The sequence below is a fragment of the Hemicordylus capensis genome, chromosome 3, assembly GCF_027244095.1.
Source record: "Hemicordylus capensis ecotype Gifberg chromosome 3, rHemCap1.1.pri, whole genome shotgun sequence".
NCBI classification, from domain to species: Eukaryota; Metazoa; Chordata; class Lepidosauria; order Squamata; family Cordylidae; genus Hemicordylus; species Hemicordylus capensis.
Genome location: NC_069659.1, coordinates 176,353,439 through 176,375,670, shown reverse-complemented (window position 1 = coordinate 176,375,670; position 22,232 = coordinate 176,353,439).

The window sequence follows — 22,232 nt, the reverse complement described above, 5'->3', positions numbered from 1 at the left end:
TGTTGACATCTTACTAACATAGCATTTGTGGATGATAGAAACACTCATTTCACTGATTTGAATGCTCTCATTGGGGTTTGATTAACACCTTACTACTGCAGTATGGGAGCCATTTCTGAGTGTTCACTTGCATCTTCAAAGAGGAACCGCGTGAAGTCAAACAACTGATATAGCTATCTCCCATGCCGGTCTGTCCAGTGCCTAGCCCCTGAATAACCATGTCAGTGTCCAAAGCTGTGTCATGAAAGTAGACCACCTAGAAGTGGCCCCTGCACCAGATTTGTGATGTCTGACTCAAACAAGAGCCAGTACAGTATGGTCCTTTCCCAACAACAAACCCCAAATGTCCACTGAATGTGTGAGGGTACCACATCCCTTGACAATGTGCCCACTGGCCATGCCCCCAGCAACTGGGCCTGTAAAAGTTAGAGTATTGAACTAGAACTAGTCAGAAGCAGCCGGTGTGGGCGCCACCAGGGGGCAGCGGCGAGAGGCACCTTTTAAGCACAAATTAATAGGTGCTTACCTCTGCTCTGGCTGCAGCTGCAAACTACTCTCAGCAGCAGCGCCACTCCCTGCAGCAGAGGATTGGACTCACCTGGCTTCCACTGAGCCCATCCCCCACCATGTGACTCTGGGCCAGTCAAGTATCTCTTCGCCTACCCTGCTTCACAGGGTTGCTGGGATGATAAACATAAACATGGCCACTGCTTTGGGCTCCTTGGAGGAAGAGCGGGATATCAATGTAAAAATAAATAAATAAAATAATAAAATAATTTTAAAAGGCAGCACTGAATATGCAGAGAAGTCCAATGAACAGTTTGGAACCCCAGATGATCAGAGTTCCAAGTCATGCAGAGGAATCCTCCATTTATTCAGCACTGCCCTTTCCAGGCAGATGAGGCATGGTTGCTGGGGAATATGACCAGTAGGTGCGCTGGCATTGGGTTGTGTGACTAGCACTCTCATTCCCCCTTCTCTCACATTAAGATATGCACAAAGACCCACACAAGATCTGGCCCACTCCTTAGCAGTGGAGGAGCTGCTGTGCAATTGCATATATAGAGATTCAAAAATATAAAGTTAAACATCTCTCTATATATAATTCTCTAAGGCATACCCATGGCTAATCCTGTGTGTGGCTGCTCTCGCGAGAGTTTGTGAACAGCAGAACTGTGGTGAATGGGCAGTGGGGATTCCATATGCAGATAGGGAGGAGAAGGCTGTGATGGTTAAGGTCAGCTGGGATGCAACTGTTACTGGCCAGAAGAAGTTCTTGATTGTAGAGGAGAGGATTCTATAAATATAAAAGGATAGTGGGCAGGGTTCTGCGAAGAGAGGGGTTGTGAGGGAGGAAAGAGCTCCTTCAGGAGGAGGCTGCTGTTGTGTGATTTAGATGAGGGAACAAGATGAACAAGATCTGTTAACTCAGGGGGGGGGGAGAGAAGGGGAGAGAGAGAGAGAGAGAGAGAGAGAGAGAGATGATTCTGAAAGGCATCATCTCATACTGCATGGGAAGAGGCAATGGTAAACCCCTCCTTTATTCTACCAAAAGAAAACCACAGGGCTCTGTGGGTGCCAGGAGTCAAAATTGACTTGAAGGCATGTTGGAACTGCGCAGTTGTTGAAGAGTAAAGGTTGCTAGCCCTCAGCAAGGTCCTAGTAAGAACACCCAGAGATGCGAGTAAAATCACAGCCAGATTGCTTTCTGGTCAGCGTGACCTTGGAGCAAGCTGTTTTTTCGCAGAAACAGCCTTTTCAACATCTCCCAACATTCCACAGCCTTAGTGAGACCTCTTACATGAACCAGCAGTCTGTCTTCCAAACTCAGGATTATGCTGGCTAGTGCTTTTTCATTCTCTCTCTCCTGTGCCTCGTCCGGCTCTTCTGGGGGGTCCCGCACTATCTCCCACAGGCCTTTTCTGCGTAAGTACATTTCTATCTTTAGGCTCCATGCCATATAGTTAGTCCCATTCAACTTACTCACAGGGAGATATAGGGTCTGTGCACTCACCATGGTTCTCACCCCACCTTCCACTTTACTTTACTATTGGTCACTGTGGCTGGGAATGATAGGAGCTGTAGCCCAACAGCAGCTGGAGGATGACATTGTGCAGCCCTGCTCCAAGGCCATTTTGATTATGTACTTTTTACTAAGATTCTAGAAAATTATCTCTAGAAGGGGAGAGAAGGAAGAGAGAAGCCATAGCTCAGTCAATGCAGTGTACAGAACTCAGCCTCACATGCAGAAGGTCACAGGTTTGATATGTGGATCTATATGTGGGATCCATGCCTGAAACTCTGTAGAGACACTGCCAGTTTGTGCAGATAATATTGAGCTAGATGGACCAAAATTCATTTTAAAAAAACTTATCAAAAAGTACATAAGAGCCCAGCTGGATCAAGCCCACAGCTTATCTAGCCCAGCATCCTATTTCCAACAGCAGTTCACCAGATGCTTCTGGAAAGCCCACAAGCAGGAGCTGAAGGCATGCCCCTCTCTCACTGTTGCTTGCAGCTAGTATTCGGAGGGATCCTGCCTCTGAATCTGAAAACATCATATAGCCATCAAGACTAGTAATCATTAATAGACATCTCCTCCCTGAAATAGTATAATTCTTTTTTAAAACCACCCAAGCTGGTGGTCATCACCACATCACGTGGCAAAACATCCCCCAGATTAATTATGCTTTGTGTGTCCTAAATTTCCTGGCAGATTACCCCTGGTTCTAGTGTTGCAAGAGAGGGAGAAAATCTTCTGTCGGTCTCTTCCATCCACACCATGCATCATGTTATAAACCACTATCATGTCTTCCATTAGTTGCCTTTTTCTGAAACAAAAAAGCTCCAAATGTTGCAGCCTTAGCAGGTAGGGAACATGCTCTGATCATTTTGGTTGCCCTCTTCTGCAGTTTTTCCAATTCTATAATATTCTTTTTTGAAATATGTTGAGAGGAACTGTACACAGTATTCCAAATGTAGCCACACCATAGGTTTGTACAATAGCATCATAATATTACCGATTTTATATTCAGTCCCCTTGCTAATTACTCCTAGTATGGAATTCACCATTTTTGCAGCTGTTGAACAAGGAGTTAAAATTTTCATTGAGTAGTAGATCTAAACCACCCATCCCCCGTGTATATGTGAGGTTGGGGATTTTTTTTGCCCCAATATGCCTCACTTTACACTTACATTGAACCACATTTGCCATTTTGTTGCCCACTCACCCAGTCCGGAAAGATCCTTTTGGAGCTCCTCACAGTCTGTTTAGGATTTCACAACTCTCAAGAGTTTAGTATCATCTGCAAATTTGTCTCCCTGAGTTAGTCATTCCTGTATGTATTTTGTTAGTTAAGATGTCAGCCACCATTTTGAATGTCCCCTGCTAAGTGAGCAAAGAGTGGTGATTTTTAGTGGTGATTCTCTTTATTGAGCAGGGGAAGAGCAATTGGCCCTATCCATCCCCAGCACAGCATCCCTCCAGTGGCTGATACTGCTGTCTATCTTATGTTTCTTTTTTAGATTGTGAGCCCTTTGGGGACAGAGAGCCATTTTATTTACATACTTACTTAATTACTTACTTAGTTTATTTCTATGTAAACTGATTTGGGAAACTTTTGTCGAGAAGTGATATACTGTATAAATACTTGTCATATTCATATGATGCATTAAGGAAAAACAATTTAATAAATTATAAGTAAAGTGAATGAATGAATCCAAAACATTTGTAAGAGAGTTTTTCTTAGGAGTATATAGCTCTTCTTTTTAAAAAAAGTTTTCAAATATACTGTTTTAAGTAAGGGCCAGTTCATAAACTGAGCATTTATTTTAACAGCAAAATCATTGCAGGAGGAGTTCCATATTGGTATGGATCCCCTTACAACATTTTACAATACCTGAATAGACTACTTGTGTGACCTGTTAAATATGTGTTGTGTTCTATCTTTAATCCTTTATGTTTTGTTGATTAGAACTTTGTCCCAATGGGGATCCTGTAGAAAGTGTGGAGGATGGAGTCAGAAAGAAAAAGGAGGGGAAAGAGGAGAAGAAAATGGAGTTGTTCCAGGAATAAAGTCTTTGTTATACAGATATAAAATTACTTGTATTTATGAGGAAAGCAGCTATAAAACAATATGCAAATAAGAAGCTGAATAACTAATTGGTCCTCTCTAAACAGTATACATTTCCTAGTATGACTGTGTTTCATTGATTGCCGTGCAAGCCGTTCAGGGAATGATGTTTAATGCAGTCCTTGTTTGAAATGGCCTCACATGTAAATTGATTTATTCTACATGTCTTAGTGGTTGGGAAGAGAATCCAATATTTCAAGATCAAAACCAACTGTTTTTAGTCCTCATAGATGTGTCTGAATAAGCCTATCAGTTCAATAGCTAAACTGTGGCTGCTATGTCTATCTGACTTTTCCTAAAAGGAAAATCATAAAGACCTGAGACAAGCATGAGTTGAAGGTCATGTGTACAAATTAGACCATCTTAATTTGTTTGATATTTTCAAATTAGAAAGAACTTTGCATAATAAGCAAGCAAGAGCATTCAATGTGTGAGCGATATAAATAAATGAAATGTATCAGCTAGTTAGCATTCATCTAAAAGTGCATCTTAGGAACATAGGAAGCTGCCTTATATTGAGTCAGACCATTAGTCCATGTAGTTCAGTACTGTCTGCATAGACTTGAGAGTGGCTTCTCCTAGTTTGCAGGCAGGAGTCTCTCTCAGTAAGGATGTGAATGGAACCGGTTCAGTGTTCCTTTTCTGGAGCCCCGAACCAGTTCGAAATGCCACCATTCAAGCCGGTTCGGAGGCGGGGGGTGGTTGCTTTAAGGCACGAGGAGGGTGTCCTTACCTCCCCCACCACATCCCCCCCGTCCGGCGCTGCTGCCAAAACTGCTCTCGCAGGGCAGCTGTATACCCTCTTGCTGCCACAGTCAGCATAATACCGGAAGTGGACAGAATGCATGACACTGATCGGGGCAGCAAGAAGGTACTCAGCCATCCTGCGTCAGCGATTTTGGCAGCAGCGCCGGCAGGAGAAACATGGTCGGGGAGCTAAGGACACCCTCCCCGCGCCTTAAAACAACCACCCCCACCTCGCAGGATTGCACAGAACCAGTTCTGTGCATATCCCTATCTCTCAGCCCTATCTTGGAGATGCCAGGGAGGGAACTTGGATCCATTTGCATGCAAGCGTTCAGATGTTCTTCCTAGAGCAGCCTCATCCCCTAAGGGGAATATTTTAGAATGCTCACACAAATAGTCTCCCATTCAAATTCAAAGCACAGCGGACTCTGCTTAGCAAAGGGGACCACTTATGCTTGCTACCACAAGACCAGCTCTTAAAAAGAAGCTTGTGATTCTGCTAAGATAGAGCATTCTTTTATGCTTTAAAATGCTGTGACTGACATCCATACTAAAGATGTCCTGGTGGTGCAAATGTTGCACACATGCTATGGGAAGGGGTGATTTTTGTCCATTTCCCCTTTGAAGCCCTCTTCACATGCGCAGTGTCTCTATAATACAGCTTCATTAGACCAGATGTCGGTCACTATAATTAATTATCTTGTAGGCAAATTCCTTCCAAACTTACACCATTTTAAATGCATTCTTAGACTTTAAGCCTGTTTACCAAAATGAGCCAATATGAATGTACAAATGGGCAGTCACACTCTTGAGACTGCCTCATTTCCACATGTTTACTGTGATACAACAAATGAAGTTGAAATGGGTTTTTGTCTGCTACCTTTAGCCCTCCCCTTCCCTCCACGGAAGTAGACGTTCATTTTCAGCTATTCCAGTGCTTAAAACTGGGGTCAAGGAGTATGTGTTTAACAACAGTTGCCGTCACCAGTGTTTTGCAGGCTTTCTGGTTACCATAGCTGTAGGAAAGACCTTTGCTAGGCCCCAACCCCTGCTGTCTGTACTTTCCTGGCTTTTGGGTTGTGCTTGGTTGATCTGGGATTTTCCAAGGACATGGGAGGACAAGCGATCTAGGCAGCCTCTTGCATTAGCATCATCTCAGTACCCTTTGGCAAACATCTTATTTAATAGAGCATAAAATAATACAAATATAACAACACATGGAACTAAGAACACAATAGAGAAGTCCTTGACCGAAATCACACTGTTAACTCACTAGGTGATTTATATAATCCTATATAAAAGGATTAACTTCCATGGAGGCCTTCAGGAGAGCCTTAAACGCATCTTTTTAGCCTGGCTTTTAATGATACCTAGCTTTAATTTTGATCTTGTTTAACTTATTTTATTTTATTTTAATGGTTCTATTATGTTTTTTAAATTTTAATGTAAATCTCCCTGAGCCACTTTAGGAAGGGCGGTGTAATTTATATGACAGTTATATTTCATTTATAAACAATAAATAATAGGTGGCTTTTGGCAAGCCAGATGTCCTAGGGATGTGCAAACTGGTTCGGGATTCAGGGGTTCGGTGGGGGGGCGTGTTAGTCCCTCCGGCTGGACCAAACAACCCCCTGCCCCAGTTTGCAATTTTTAAAATTTATTTATTTATTTATTTATTTATTTATTTATTTATTTATTTATTTATTTTACTTGTTGCCCCTTTGGGGGGGAATTCCTAAAGGCTGCAGGGGGGGGGGACAAAGGCACCCCTTTCCACCACTGGCCTCTTAAATCACCATCACGGGCCATTTTAATAATTTTTGTGACCCATTTAGGTCTCCGTATATTGGTGCAGTGGCCATTTTGGAGACCGCAGCACATGCTCAAACGGCCTCTGCGATGCCTGGCATGGCCTAGGGCTTCGCAGGAACCATTTGCACATGTGCAGTGGCCATTTTTTTCCAGCGACCATTTTTTTAAAAAAAGAAAAAAAGAAAAAAAAGTGGTTCTAAAACTACTGTGATTATAGATTTTTCCGATTTTTGCATTCCTTCCATAAGGAATAATAGGGATTTGAGGCAGCCCATCTGGCCCATTCTCCCCTTGTGGGGTGCCAGGGTACCCCAAAGTGGGTCTGGAGGCCCAGTGGGTTGTGCCACAGTCCCCCCCAGGCAGCCCCAAGCTGGAGGGGTTCATGGTCCCCCCCCCAAGAATTTTTTCAGTTACTGTTCTTTTAACAAGTCTATTTCTATCAGAGTAGCTTATCTGGTCTATCTGTATATATGTATGGAGAGATCTTCATAGGGATTCACTGAGAGAACTTATACAGCCACCAAGAATCCAATTTGAGTTTGGACTTGCTGTGTAAGAGTTCTCTCAATGAATCCCTATGAAGATCTTTCACACACACACACACACACACACACACACACACACACACACACACAGAGAGAGAAGTTATTCTGATAGAGATAGACTTGTTCAGAGGACAGGAAATGAAAAAAAAATCATGGGGAAAAAACCATGAACCCCACCGGCTTGGGGCTGCCTGGGGGCAGTTATGGTACAACCCACCATGCCACCAGACCCACTTTGGGGTGCCCTGGCACCTCCCAAAAGAGGGGAGTGGGTCTGCCTCAAATCCCCATTATTCCCTATGGGAGAAATGCAAAAATTAGAAAAATTCATTAAATACATAGGAGTGTCCGATTACTTTGAGGTTCGGTGGGTGGTTGGCACACCGGATGCCTACCACCCACTCCGGTTTTGTGCCCCTAGGTGCTCTACATAGGGAGTAATGGGCCTGTTTGAGTCCCCATTACACTCTATGTAGAACCTTTTAGAGCCAGTTCAAAGCTGGTTCGAATTTGAATCAAGCAGGCCAAGACGGTTTTGTGCATATCCCTAGTGGGGGCGGGGGCTGCTTTACCTGCTTCTGTGCCTTTAACAGCAACTCAATGTACAGAAATCAGCAGATGAAATTTTCACAGTGATAAGCACTATGATCTGCTGATGTCTGCAGATCAAGATGATGTTAAAAAACTAAAACAAACTAAAAATACTGACAATCCTAGCAATATGGGGGAAATAATCCTGACCTACTTAAACAGATGAGATATTGGATGTGAAGAGTTTTGAATAGTATGAAATATTACATTAAGTGACCCATTGTTTTGAAAGACAGACGAAAACAATAGTAGTGAACAGTATATACTTATACAATACAGGATTTCTTACCTTGTAAGAATTTAGAATTTACTAAATAAGACATATGCATTGCATGGCATTAATATTTTGTTCCAGATGAAAAGTGGTTCTAAAACTACTTAGACTTGTTGGATCCCAAAACAGGGCTGTAAATAACTTACACCTGTAAAGGGACTATCCTCCGAACTACAAAGCAGGCCTGCAAACCCTGTAACCAATCAAAATGAATGCACCTCCACCAGCAGGCATATATATTTTCACCTTGTGAGAGTTTGACATCCCAGTTTTTCTAATCCCGGGTAGGCCACAAAAATAGGAGGTCTATTGAGTTCCTGGTGGACTCTCTTCTGCTTGATTACTCACAAATCCTGCAGGCTTGTATGGCATAGATCCTTTGAACTCTTGTATACAATAAAATAATAATAATAATAATAACAACCTATGTTCTGTGATGAGATCTATAATAATAACAGCAACTACACTGATAATAAAATTCAGCCATCCCAGGTCCTTGGGAAGGACTCGATGTCTGGAAAAAACAAACCAGTCAATAACACCTGTCTGACTGTGCAAACAACAACAACAACAATAATAATAATGATAAATGTAATCCAGCACATAACCCAAGTGTAACATAAGTCATTCTTGCTGTTTTCCATTGAATTCCTGAACAGAAAGTAAAATGAATTATTTGGATTTCTGTTGAGGTTCCCAGCTCTCACTGAACTTATTCATGGATTTCCCCCCAATATTCCCTGCCCCCAACATTTTTTACAATATCAAGTCATTTAAATCCCCAGATTTGTTTCAACAGTCTGCTAGATATTGACAGATTCCTGGAAACTCCAGGTTAGCAACCCGACTGGAGGTTAGCAACCTTAACTCCTGTGTACATATGGCAGACCTCCCTCCACCCCCAATTATTGTAGATGATGTCTTTATTGTGAATTTTCATTATAATATAGCAGACTTGGTACCCTCATTCAAAACATACCTAATTCATTTCCACATACTGTGAACTGATAAAATAATCATGACAAGGATTTCATTTGCAACATTCCAGAGTACTGAATGCCATGATTACTGACATTGCAACTGTCTATGCACTCTTTATTATTAATGCAGTCAGCTGCTGCTCTTGAAGGCTGGAACATTTCTGAACCAAAGTTGGCATATTATGAGATGGAACTAGTTCACCTGGGTTCAGACTTGAGGAAGGAAAGGCACATGCATTCTTGTGTTTGGCATTCTTCTAAAAGAAAGAACAGTTAAGACAGGAAAAATAAAAATGTTGTCTCAGTACAACATTAATTCTAAATTCCATGTTGATAGGTGGCTCTATCTGGTTTTGTCCAGAAGAAGGTCATTCAAAAATTTAGTTCCAGTAGCATGTGAGAAGCAAAACCAAAAAATCAGAATGGAAAGGATCAAGAAAGGAACAGAAAGGTTAGATATGAAGGCAATGGGAACAGAAGACATACTCAGGGTCACCAGATTTCACAAAGACATCTCTGCAAAACAGCATATACTCTAGATTAAATGATAAAATGCAGCATATTTTAATTCATTATGGTTCATTTATTTTTTACCTCATAGTAAACAATAGTTGTGTTAACAACTCGGTCATATTGTCGCATGATTTATTATTTTGACACGTAGTTCTCTGTGGCTGAAATCCAGATTAATGTTGCCCTGGCTGAAGAGTATCTTCCATTGTGTAAATGGAAAGAGGCAATTTTCACCAATCTGTTCGTTCCCTCTACAACTGCCTGCATCTCCTGAAAATATGTCCTTGAGCATCCCACAGAACTCAGACATATTTACAGCAGGTAGAGAGGAATGCAAAGGAAAAGGTGAATCAGCAAAAAACAAAGAAACCCATCCCTTGCACAATAGAATAGTCTCTTCTGCCAGTGTGATGTTAGTCCAGGTGTCAGCCTGCATTTCGAACCAATTATTTGGGAATTGCTAGGTGCTTCTAAAGCCACCTAATGGTGCAGTGGGGAAATGACTTGACTAGCAAGCCAAAGGTTGCAATGCCAGTTTGAATCCCCACTGGTATGGGAAACACCTATATTGAGCATCAGTAATATAGGAAGATGCTGAAAGGCATCATCTCATACTGCACAGGAGATGGCAATGGTAAACCCCTCCTGTATTCTACCAAAGACAACCACAGGGCTCTGTGGTCGCCAGGAGTCTACACTGACTCAATGACACACTTTACCTTTAGGTGCTTCTAAGGAATTAGTACATGAAGTCCCAGAATCCAGAAAGGGGTGGTGGTGGTTGGTCTTGTAAAATGAAAACTGTGTGCACCTATTTGCATGTTTGAACTGTAAGCAATAGGAATCAACAGGTCTTACATACTCTGGTATTTTGTAAGATTTTGTAACAGCAGGTATTCTTTCTCCTGCTGCTTCCTCGTATCAAGAGCTGATATGCAATCATTTCAAGCCTAGTTTTTTGTTTGTCTTAAGGTGTTTTTAATTGTATGTTTTATTTTACTGTTGTTTTATTGTAGTATCTTGTGAATCACTCAGAGAACAATTTTTTAGGAGGTGGCAATATGAATAAAATTGTTCTTGTTATTGAGTTAGACCACTGAAACACCTAACTCAGAGGCAATTCTCATGATTGCCAGGGTGCACAGGTGGGCAAGGGTGGGGAAGGCAGGGTAAAACTTACCTTCTCCAGAGACAAGCAAGGTGAAGGTGGTGGTGGTACACTCCACACTCCCACATGGGCAGCCCTGCTCTATGAAGCTCCCTGAAGCATGGAACAGGGCAGAGGGATCTGGGGCCGGAACTTCTTGTTGCACACATGTTACATTGGGGGATTTCCTCATCAGATAGGCGCTCTATGTATCTGTGCCTGTGCCTGTGCCTGTGCCTCCTCGGGCTGAACTCAGCCCAAGGAGACACACAGTCCCTGGAGACATACAATACCTGGCAGCTGGGTGAAGTTTAAAAAGACATAAAAACAAACACCATTTAAAATACACTGCTTAATACATAAAAGCAATTCTAAAACAATTCAAAACCATTTAAAACCAATTAAAATACTTAAAAACAATGTGAAAATCTTGGATGGCTACGCCAAACAAGTAAGTTTTTTGTGTTCTCTTAAAGGCCATCAAGAAGCCGAAACTGCAGATATCTGCCGGGAGTGCATTCCATAGGCTAGGCGCAGCTACAGAGAAGGTATGGTTCCGAGTTGCCACCAGACAGACCTCTCCAGATAATCTCAACGTGTGATGGGGATCATACAGAAGAAGGCACTCTCAAAAGTAGCCCAGACCAAGCCATTCAGGAGGGGTGTGCACAGAACTTGCTGGTCCAGTTTGGTTCGAGTCCAAACCGGATATGAACTGGACAGGGCTAGTTCAGTCTGGCACCACCTCAAAACCACCCCCCTTGGTTTGTTTTTGTCTGGGGTGGGTTTGTGTGTGTGTGTGTTTTAAATTATTTTTAAACTTACCCTCTCTGGGGGAGTGGCTCGAGGTGGCAGGGATGAGTCCATGGAGGTTCCTCCTCCCACCCTCTGACCACCCATAGTGCCCAAACCAGCCTCTTTGTCCGGCTTTCTGGCCCATTCAGGACTTCTCCCTCCAGTGGGCTGGCCATTATGGAAGCCACCGTGCCTGTGCAATTGGCCCCTGCATGTCCTGGGTCATGCCAGGCAAAGCAGAGGCCAGTTGCGCAGGAGTGGCAGCCTCCAAAATGGCTGCTGCACCGGAGAGGGAAATCCTGAATGGGCCAAAGAGCTGGCTGAAGGGGCCAGTTTAGGCAGTAAGTGAGGCTGGTGGAGGGAGGGGGAACCTCCATGGAAACACCCTCCTGCCACCACCATGAGCAACTCCCCTGAAGGGGTCATTTAAAACACATTTTTTTAAAATTGAGAATCCCCTTAACAGCTGGGGATGATTTGTCCAGCTTTCAATGTAATAACCAGCACTTTGTATTTCACCCAGAAACATAGCCGCAGCTAGTGCAAATGTTTTAAAACAGGCATAATATGGTGTCTTCAGTTTGCCCCAGAGACCATTCTGGCTGCCGCATTTTGAAATAACTGAAGTTTCTGGAACTATGTACAAAAGCAGCCCAATGTAGAGTGCATTGCAATAGTCAACCCTGGAGGTTACCAGCTGATGCACCACTGTTTTGAGATCATTCTCTTCAAGGAATGGAATCAGCAAAAGTTGGTGGAAAGCGCTCCTGACCATAGCCTCCACCTGATACTAGGGTTAGGCCTGGATCCAAGAGTACTCCCAAGCTGCATACCTGTTCCTTATGGGGGAGTGTAACCCCATCCAGCACAAGAAGATCTAACTCATCCCTCAAATTCCGATCCCCCACAATGAGCACCTCCTTATTGCTTGGATTCAGCTTCAATTTCTTATCTCTCATCCAGCCCATTACTGCCCGTACGCAGGCATTTAGGGAGTGAATGCCATTTCATGAGGAGGAGGAGGAGAAATAGACTTGTGTGTCATCAGCATACTGATAACTCCCTGCACCAGATCTCCTGATGATCTCACCCAGTGGTTTCATGTAGGTGACAGAATGGAGCCCTGAGGGACTCCATATAATAGCTCCCATTTCAAAGAGCCACTGTCACCAAGCTTAACCATCTGGAATCTGAGAATTGAATGCTCTGGAATGCTCTGGAATGCCTGATAGATAGGAGCAGAACCACTGCAAAGCAGTGCCTCCTGTCCGCAACTCCCCCAGGCAATCCAGAAGGATACCATGGTCAATGGTATCAAATGCAGCAGAGAGATCCAAAAGAACCAACAGAGTCACACTCCCTCTGTTGATTCCCTGGTAAAGGTCACCCATCATGCCAACCAAGGCAGACTCAACCCCATAGCGAGCTCTAAAGCCAGTTTGAAATGAGTGTCGATAACTAGTTTTCCTCCAAAGCTGCCTGGAGCTGGTTAGCCACCACTCTTTGCCCAACCATGGGAGATTGGAGACCAACCTATAACTATCCATCACTGAGGGATCTAGGGAAGGCTTCTTAAGAAGTGGTTTAATCATTGCCTCCTTCAAACAAGGAGGCATCCTACCCTCCCTCATTGGTGAACTAATGATATTCATTAGGTCATCTCCAACAATTTCCCTATTATATAGAAGCAGCCAAGTCAGGCAAGTATCCAGAGAACAAGTGGTAGGCGGCACCACCCCATGCAGCTTGTCCATATCCTTGGGCATCACAAATCCATCTTATTTATTTATTATTTCTCTGTATAAACCACCCAGAGCCATTTTTGGAAGGGCAGTATAGAAATCAAATAAATAAATAAATAAATAAATAGAAATGGATCCAATCTAATACTGTAAGAGGGATTGCTGGAAAAGACTTTAATGCTCTGCAAATATAGAGGAGTCTACATCGGCCCAAATACAAGAGAATTTAGTGAATTTAACCCAGCCTTTGTCTCAAAGCAAGCCCACGTGAGGTGAAGAAAAACGCTGAATCATCCTCTTTCTTGCTTTCACTCACAAAGGCTGTTCCTATTGTGGACAGTTTCCTCAGTAGTTTAATCGCTGCCACCACTCAGTGTCCCCTGTTTCTCAAACATAAAGATTAGAGAAGAAATTTAAATCTATATGAAAGAGGTTAATTATAAATCTGTGTTAAAGTAACAATAGATCAAAGAAGCATCAAACTAGTTGTACGTGGCATGAAGATTTGTATGAAGAGAGGACTGGTATGTTGATATATTTCTCCAAGTCATGATTTCCTTTAGTCATGCTAAATTTAGGATTAAAATGTGGATGTTTTGATCTTGATTCAGGCTGCCTTCGGGCCTAACCTCACCTGACTCTTTTGTAAGAACTATCTTTCTTGAACTGATCAAGAAATGATCTTTCATGACAAACCCTTTGTAATCAATGCTGTACTGGTGTCTCATGCTCTGTCTTTGTTTTAAGCTCCAAATAAGCTGTAGTAAAAGCTCTATAAGTAAACTGCTATTTTAAGTTGTTTTCTTTCAAGTTCATATTTAATATTGTCAGTACTTGGACTCAGGAACCTAGTGGTATATTTTCTGAATGGAAGCTTTACACATTTTACAGTTTCCTGATAAAGCTTGCGGATAATAAAAATAATGAGGTGTGAAAAGTCATCTAATTCAGGAAGATCTGCAACAGGCTGGCTGTAAGGTTTGAGATGGATAATTTCCCAGCCCCAGTTGGAGATGCCAAGCATTGATCCTGGGTCCTGCAAAGCAGGTGCTCTTCCTCTGAACTATGGTTCTTCTTTTCCAGTCTGTGCAGAATCTTTGTCCTTTATTTTTATCAAGTTGAAGAACCTGTGTCCTACCAAGTTGAATGCAACCCACCAGCTGGCCTGTCAGGGGGATAAACCTGCTTTTGCTGTCTGCTAAGGTTGGCAAAAACAGGGGAGTTGTCAAAACTGGGTAGGACATCTTATATGGATTCTGAGCTCCATGTCTGGTGGGTCACAAGTTGTGCAGGCTAGTTTTCCAGGCTGTAGATCCTTTACAGATTCCTGTTGCCATTATTCCCCCCTGCATCTATTGGAGTGGAAAAAAAATATTTCAAATGAACAAACTGACACTACAAGGGGGGGGGGGGAGACTTACTGTGAATACTACCCAAAGGGGGTTTAAAATGATGAAAGTACTTCACATTATAGGTTAGCTCCAGTCTCCTAACATGGATTCCAGTTTGAAAGATTGAACATCTCCCTAAACTCTGAAGCATTTAAATAATTTAGATTAAATTTAAATTGTGCTACACTTTACAAGCCCAGAACTACAGTCACATCTTCACTGAAAAGCTTATAAAAATTTGAAATGCTCCAATAATTTTAAATCTTGTAGAAGCCTGGTACCTTCCAAATGAAAGTGCTAATAAAAAAATTAGTACTGAAATTTAAATCAGAGCAGTGCAGAATGATTTAAAATTATTGAAGCTTTTCTATTTTTTATGAACTCTCCATGCACAAGTTGAACAAGCAACTTCTATAGCACAATGCAAGGTATTCAAATAATATGCCCCATTTAAGAACGAAAGAAAGAAAGAAAGAACGAAAGAAAGAAAGAAAGAAAAGAAAAAGGCTGAAACAATTTTAAAAATGCTGTAGCAAGGCCTTTGTAATGCATTGAGTTTCTTGGGTAGAAAATAATCACAAACTATAGATAGCAGAATTTAGAGAAAAACATATGACACACTGAAATGAGATCCAGGAGATCTGCATTTGTCACTGATTTATTATTACGTTCATTTGTAATTTTGAAACAAACATTTAATTTCCGTTTTTACCCATTCCAAACTCCAATAAATAGAGAATATTGATGCATACTACAAGTTGTCAAATTGTCTGAAAGCAAAGTTAGATTCAGATGGGTCATACATGAATAAAATCAACAGTGTTTGCCTCTCTGTCATCAAGGGATTCCTAATCAGCAAAAAAGGCATCTTTTAAAGTAGTGACCCTCTTATATAGCAGGGGGAGAAGAACGGTCCCAATCCAGTCCCAGCACAGCTTCCCTCCAGTGATTGTTACTACTGTCAATGTTATATTTCCTTTTAGACTGTGAACCCTTTTGGGACAGGGAACCATCATTTTATTTATTTATTTTGATGTAAAACACCTTGGGCATTTTTGTTGAAAAGTGGTATATAAATATTTGTTGTGGTCGTGGTAGTAGAACTTCCACTACTGTCCTGGGAAGAAAGCAGGACAGAAGGGCCTACATGGGGGTGCCAAAAAGTTCTAGGCCCGACCAAGAAGGGAATGACCTAGAGCCATGAAACCTATGTGCTATCCCACATATTCACCCCAAAGTTCAACACACTTGGCACATGGTTTCTCAAGTTTCTTTAACCCTTCAAAAAACAAATACTGATGTTTGGTCACTGAAATACTGCTCTGCTGCTGCTATCACCTCTGAATCATTCAAAAATTTCCTCCCTTTCAAACTCTTTTTAAGGTTTGGAAACAGGAAATAGGCAGATGGAGGGTGGATGGTCTATGCACTCAAACCCCAAATTCTTCACAACATCAATCATCTTGCCAGCCTTGTGAGTAGGTACATTGTCCTGAAAAAAGAGAACACCTTTCTGCAGCTTCGCTCGCCGTTTTTCTTTCAACACCTCCTTTAATTGGCACAGCAAGTTAGAGTAGTATTCTGCATTAACTGTTTGGCCCTTCTCAAGATAGTCAGTCAACAAAATTCCTTCCTTATCCCCCCAAAACGTGCCCATGACCTTTCCTGCTGATCTTTGGGTCTTGAATTTCTTAGGCCGTGGAGAACCCGAGTGCTGCCACTGCAAGGACTCTTGTTTGGTCTCCAGATCATAGTGGTGTAACCATGTTTCATCAACAGCGACGAGTCGTTCCAAAACACTATCACTAGATCGCTCCAAATGCTGCAAAATCAACTTGGAGGTGTCCACTCGATATCATTTCTTGTCGGCATTCAAACATTTTGGCACCCATTTGGCTGACAGCTTCTGCATATCCAACTGCTCATGAATTATAAACCCATTGCCTGGATATCTCTAGTGTCTCAGCAATTGTTTTAGCCGAGATTCGTCAATCTGCCAAAATCAGGTCATGAACATGATCAACAATTTCAGGAGTTGACACTGTTGAAGGCCTCCCAGATCTTGTCGCATCTTCGGTATCAAAATCTCCAAGCTGGAAGTTGGCACACCACTTCTTCACAGTTGAGTATGACGGGCACTTGTCACTCAATGTTTGCATCATACACTCATGTATTTCCTTTGGAGTTTTCTTCTGCAAGAACAGGAACTTCATGAGAGCCCGGAATTCAACACTTGAAAATTCCACACTTTTTGTTGACATGGTTCTTTCAATGATCTGAAAAAGATTCAAAACGTAGTGCTACAATCCTGCAAATTGGCACTTTACAATATAAAAGAACACTTTCCAGCTACAGTGACAAAATTATGCTCAGATTTGGGGAAGTGGGTCGGGCTGAGAACTTTTCAGCGCCTCCTCATAAAAGAAGGCCATTTATGGCCATCCAGAAAGGCAACTACTGCTATTACTACTACTAATTATTATTATTATTACTAGCAGATCCGGCACACAGCATCTGTGCCACTTCCCCCCCTTCCGCCCCAGTCCATTCCCCGTTCCCTCCTCTGCTGTTCTCTTCCCTCCCAGCCCCTATGCTCATCACAACAGCCCCAGTTATTCCACCAGGCTCCGTCTGGCCATTTTCAGGAGCCCACCCCCACTACCGCCCGCCCAACTGGGATCTTCTTGGCAGTGCAGCTCAGCCCCCCGCTTCCTCCTCTACACCCCTTTTTGTCTCACGGCCCTCACTTTTTTTGTCTCGCTGCCTGTTCCCCTCTTGACCTGGCCTCCAATGGGTGCCTCGCCACCCATTACCCTCCCGCAGCAGGCAATGTTCCTGCTCCTGCCTGTTCCTTCCCAAGGCAATGGTTGGAACTCTCACAGGACCTCACGAGAGTTCCAGCAGGCATCCAGACACCTGGATAAAAAACATCCCACAGCAGCTAATCAGAGGCCAATAATTTTGTAACATACAATGTTGTGAGGCATGGTGAAGAAATAGTGACACTATGTCATTCCCATGATGACTGCTATTATATGTGACCCCAAAGTACAATTCAGGAATCTGCATGTACTAAAAAGCAGGAATGAATTGAGAGCTTGAAATACAGGACAATTTTTGACTGAATTTTCATTTATTAACAAATTATACTAGCTTTCTAATCTCAGTAGAGTAAATTGACTAACTTTCTTGGAATATAACCCAGTGCTTTCTGAATAACTGTATGAGGTATCCTTCTGCTGCAAGCAAGAATGCTGAGTGTCCTAGCTTTGCAAATTCTGCTTGCTATGGAAAGGGCCCTTGCTCGGCATTAGAGCACATGCTTTGCACACACAATTTGATAACTCCAGTTGTTGGATCTCAGATAGCAGGAATGGGACTGATCTGCCTGAGACCTTAGAGGACTGTTCCTCATTACAGCCAAAGGTGAGCTAGAGGAACTAATGATCTGAGGCAGTGCAAGCTAACTTTAAGCAGCTAGATCAGGTTCCCAGCAGGAGTCCCCAGATGCTATTACTCCCATCATCCCCAGCCACACTCTCCAAGGGCCACTGTGGCAGGGGATGATCGGAGTTGTTGTCTGGGGACCCAAGGTTGCGTACCCCTGAGCTAGATATCTTCTATAGTTGCAATACTTCCTGCTGCACCTTTTGCACTTGCATTTGATGCATGATGTCTGCACTCTTCTGTCTGATGGATAATGACCCCAAACCCTATCTGTAACTTAGCTGATTTCCATACTGAATGACATTGCTGCAATGCATTCTACAGGGGCTATCCCTGAAGTTCACTTGGAAGATCCAGCTGGTGCGAAAATGCATCTGGCAATTCATTTGGCAGTATTATCCACAGGGAAAACATGACAAAGATTATTTGTGTCTTACGACTGAAATCTGAAGTACTGACATTGATCTACATAGCAATGTGTAAAGTTTTGCTTCTGGCTTATAGCTCCCCCTGCCCACCCCATGTGTTCATCTACAAACTATCTGAAAACATCTGGAGGTGTTTTGGTATACTGAAATGCTAGAAATAGCTTAATCTATGAAACTCACTTCCTTCCCTGATGAATGGGAGCTGTTACTAGCAATGCTTTTCTGCTAGATCCAGAAGCGCCACCCTCCACTTGTGTTTGAGTCTCCAGGCTTGGAGATCTCACTCTTGACATGCTCAGGAGCCTCACAGCATCATGAGCTCTCTATTTGTGGAACATGGGGACAAGTAGTTTAGTTGTCAATGGGCCAGTTGCCCCTAAATTTGGCTACTAACAGATGCACACCCTCCTTACGTTGGGATCAGTGTTTCCTCTAAGGTGTTCACATGTGCAGACGCTCACATGTTTTTAAATGTCCGCTCAGTTAATTTTAGAACCCACTCAGGTTGAATCAGGAAGGTCCCACTCTGAATATATGTGTGCGTGCACTGCCTTGATACAGCTGCCCAGAACAAAACTCATTCAGCGAACAGATGAAAAAATAATTAGAGAGACCACTAGTTGGGATACTCTAAGTAGACTCCAGAAACTAGCTAAAGCAGGCTAACTTCCAGCCAAGGCCACTCTGCACTCGGTAACTCTCCCCCGTCACAAAAGAGGTTGAGTCAGTGATAAGGACCTCAAGATGCACCCAGTGGCTCACTTAGGCAAATTAGATGCCCGGATCGCCCCTGCTGCGAGCCCCCCTCCCCGGCTGCCATGAACCCTCTTCCCCGATATGCCATCTGCCCATATGCATGGATGGTGGGTAGGGGGTGAGATGAGCAGGCCTCCCTCTGCCCGTGGTGGTGGCAGCAGCGGTGGCAGGTGGAGCGGGAACGGTCGACCCTCCAGCTCAGTGAGCTCTTAGAACTGCGAGGCACCCCAGTGCACCTGCACAGTTTGAATACAGCATCACAAGCCCACACGTCTCAAGCCTGCACCCTGTATGTTCTCAATAACTGACTGCTTTCTGTGCTTTCTCTCACTGTGCACCGTCAATGGAGAATAAGTCTTCTCCAAACTTAAGAAGAAGGAGGAGGACGTCATTCCTCTCTCCCCATCATGCCTCAGCAGTTCTCTGCCCACTGCTGCTGCTGCTGCTGCTGCCACAGGAGGGGGGGGGCTGCTCACCTCACCCCACCCCCCCAACCATGCACATGGGTGGTTGGCATATTGGGAATGACGGCTCGCGGTGGCGGGAATGAAGGCTCGTGGTGGTGGAGTGGCTCACAGCAGTGGCAGGAGGCCCCCCTGGCATTTGGAGCCCCCCCCCGGACTTGGAGGCCATGGGCCAGGTCTGGAAATAAGAGTGCCTCTGGATGCACCCATTAAAAGTACTAATTGGATTACTGGACCCTCTGTCCATGCAGATTTCCCCTTCTCATGTGTATGCACTCTATTGTCATGGGAATCAGACTCCCAGTCTGATCCCCACATTGTTACACTCAGGAAGAGCGATCAGCAACAATGGAATCCTTGCAGGTTCCACCCAACACACCTATTCAGCATAGAAGGGTAACAGGAATTTGGCCCCAGGATATCTTCTTGAGTATATCAAGCCCCAATTTCCTGATCCAGTGTGCTCTTTGCATACCATCTACCTTGGAGTCACCAGCTGTTTGGGCATTTTACTGTTCACAGGCGATCACGCCAGGCTGTGTCCAGTTCCTTGTGCCATCCTCCAGATCAGCTTTCTTGACTAGCCTGATCTGCCCAGTCTTCCCTGCTAACATAGGAAGCTGGCCCCATGGAGGAAGCACCCCCATGGATTCACCTCTGTTAACCAACCCCTCCAGTCTCTTTGCCCCTGCCTCTTACTGAGCTGTACCCTGAGCAATTAGGTTCTTCAGTTGTTCCAGGAGCCCTGAGCTCCTTTGGCCCAGATCAGGTGATATGAATGTTTGCCCCTCACTGGGCCCAACTCTATCCCTATCCCCTTTTCCTGAATCCAATCACCTCCTGAATCCAATCACCCTTTTCCTGAATCCAATCACCCTATCCCCTTTTCCTGAATCCAATCTCTAAAAGCCTCTTTCTCTTGCCTGCCTGGGAATGTATACAATTAGGATTTTAGTTTAAAACTGCCTCTTCACAGTTGAACATACTTTTAATAGTAATATTGCTTTAACCTCACATTTCTTTCCACTGTACCCTTCCCTCCAATAAAAGCTTTCTTTTGATTTTGAAACTTAAAATCTTGACTCCGTCCAATCATATCCTGGGTCCACAATTTTGCACAAATTTAATCTGAAGTAAAGCTGTTCCTTTCTAAGCTAATTTCCCCACACAAGCCTGAACACAAATTTAGGGGTATTAGCCAATCACTCCAGGACAGTTTTATTAAGAGAGTCAATATATAATTTGATCTTCTAATATACTAAAGGAACTAAGTCTCTTCTCGAAGTGGCTTTGGAACCTGAATGTTTATTTTCTTTCATTCCTTTCCTCCCCGCCCCCATTTGAGTGGCGGAATATATTTCAGAAAAATGCTATATGAATATAGTGGAGACTGAGAAATCTATTGTATACTTTAAAAACTAACAATTTAGAACTCCCCCAAACCATCCATAAGTAGATGGATTGTCCTTGTATTATTTCAAGTAAACTCTAACTAATAGTTTTATTGGGTGCCAACTTGCTCTGAACACGGCACTCAGACATCTTCCCTCCCCCTGGTGCTTTTAAATATTTTAAAGGGGGGGACTCAAAAACTTGGCTATAAAATCTAACCTACCCATCCACACCCCCAACAGCAACACAATGGGGGACTAAAGGTGACCTGAAAAAGAACAAACATTACCTGCAAAAAAGCACACAAAAATACACAAATTCCTCCCCAAAACCAACCCAGGAGGCCCTATTTACCAGAAACTAAGGGGCAAAGGGGGTAAGAAAAATGCAATGGATTTACCCCTCAGTTGTCCTGAAGTTTTTTTTCCTGGGCAGCGACAGCGGCACTGCACGCACAGGCCAGGGGGCTGCAGCACTGGCTGGCAGCCACAACGCACACACAGCCCAGGAGTGGGGGGAGATGGGCAGCCTGCAGGTGGGACACCCACCCACCCACGCAAGCAAATTAAAATAACCACTGATAAAATAAAATAAAAAGATGAGAGGAAAGTGCAAAAGCACACTTTAAAAAACAACAACACCAAAAAGCAGGAAAAAATGGGAGAGTGGGGAAAGTCTGCCTCTCTCTCCAAAAAAGTTTACTGAAGGAGAGTCTGGGAGACACACAGGGTCCAAAAAATAAAACACAGGGCCAAGCATGAGCCAGTATTGCCAATTCGATTGCCTGTTTGGTTCGAATTAGAACCTCTTTTCACACCCCTACTATAGATCAGTCCTTGCGTTGATCAAGAAAAAGTGGAGCTAGTTGGAAAGTGCTACAAGATATTTACAAATATTTAAATACCTTGGTATTCATGAGGGTCACATTACTCACTCTTGACAAGAATTCAGACATTTAATCAGAAATGTAATAAAAGAGAACTTCCATGGCTGTGCTCCTAATCCCCACTTGCTGATATATTCGTCTGTGGCACTACAATCCACAATAAATTAAACAATGAGGCATTTTTTAAAA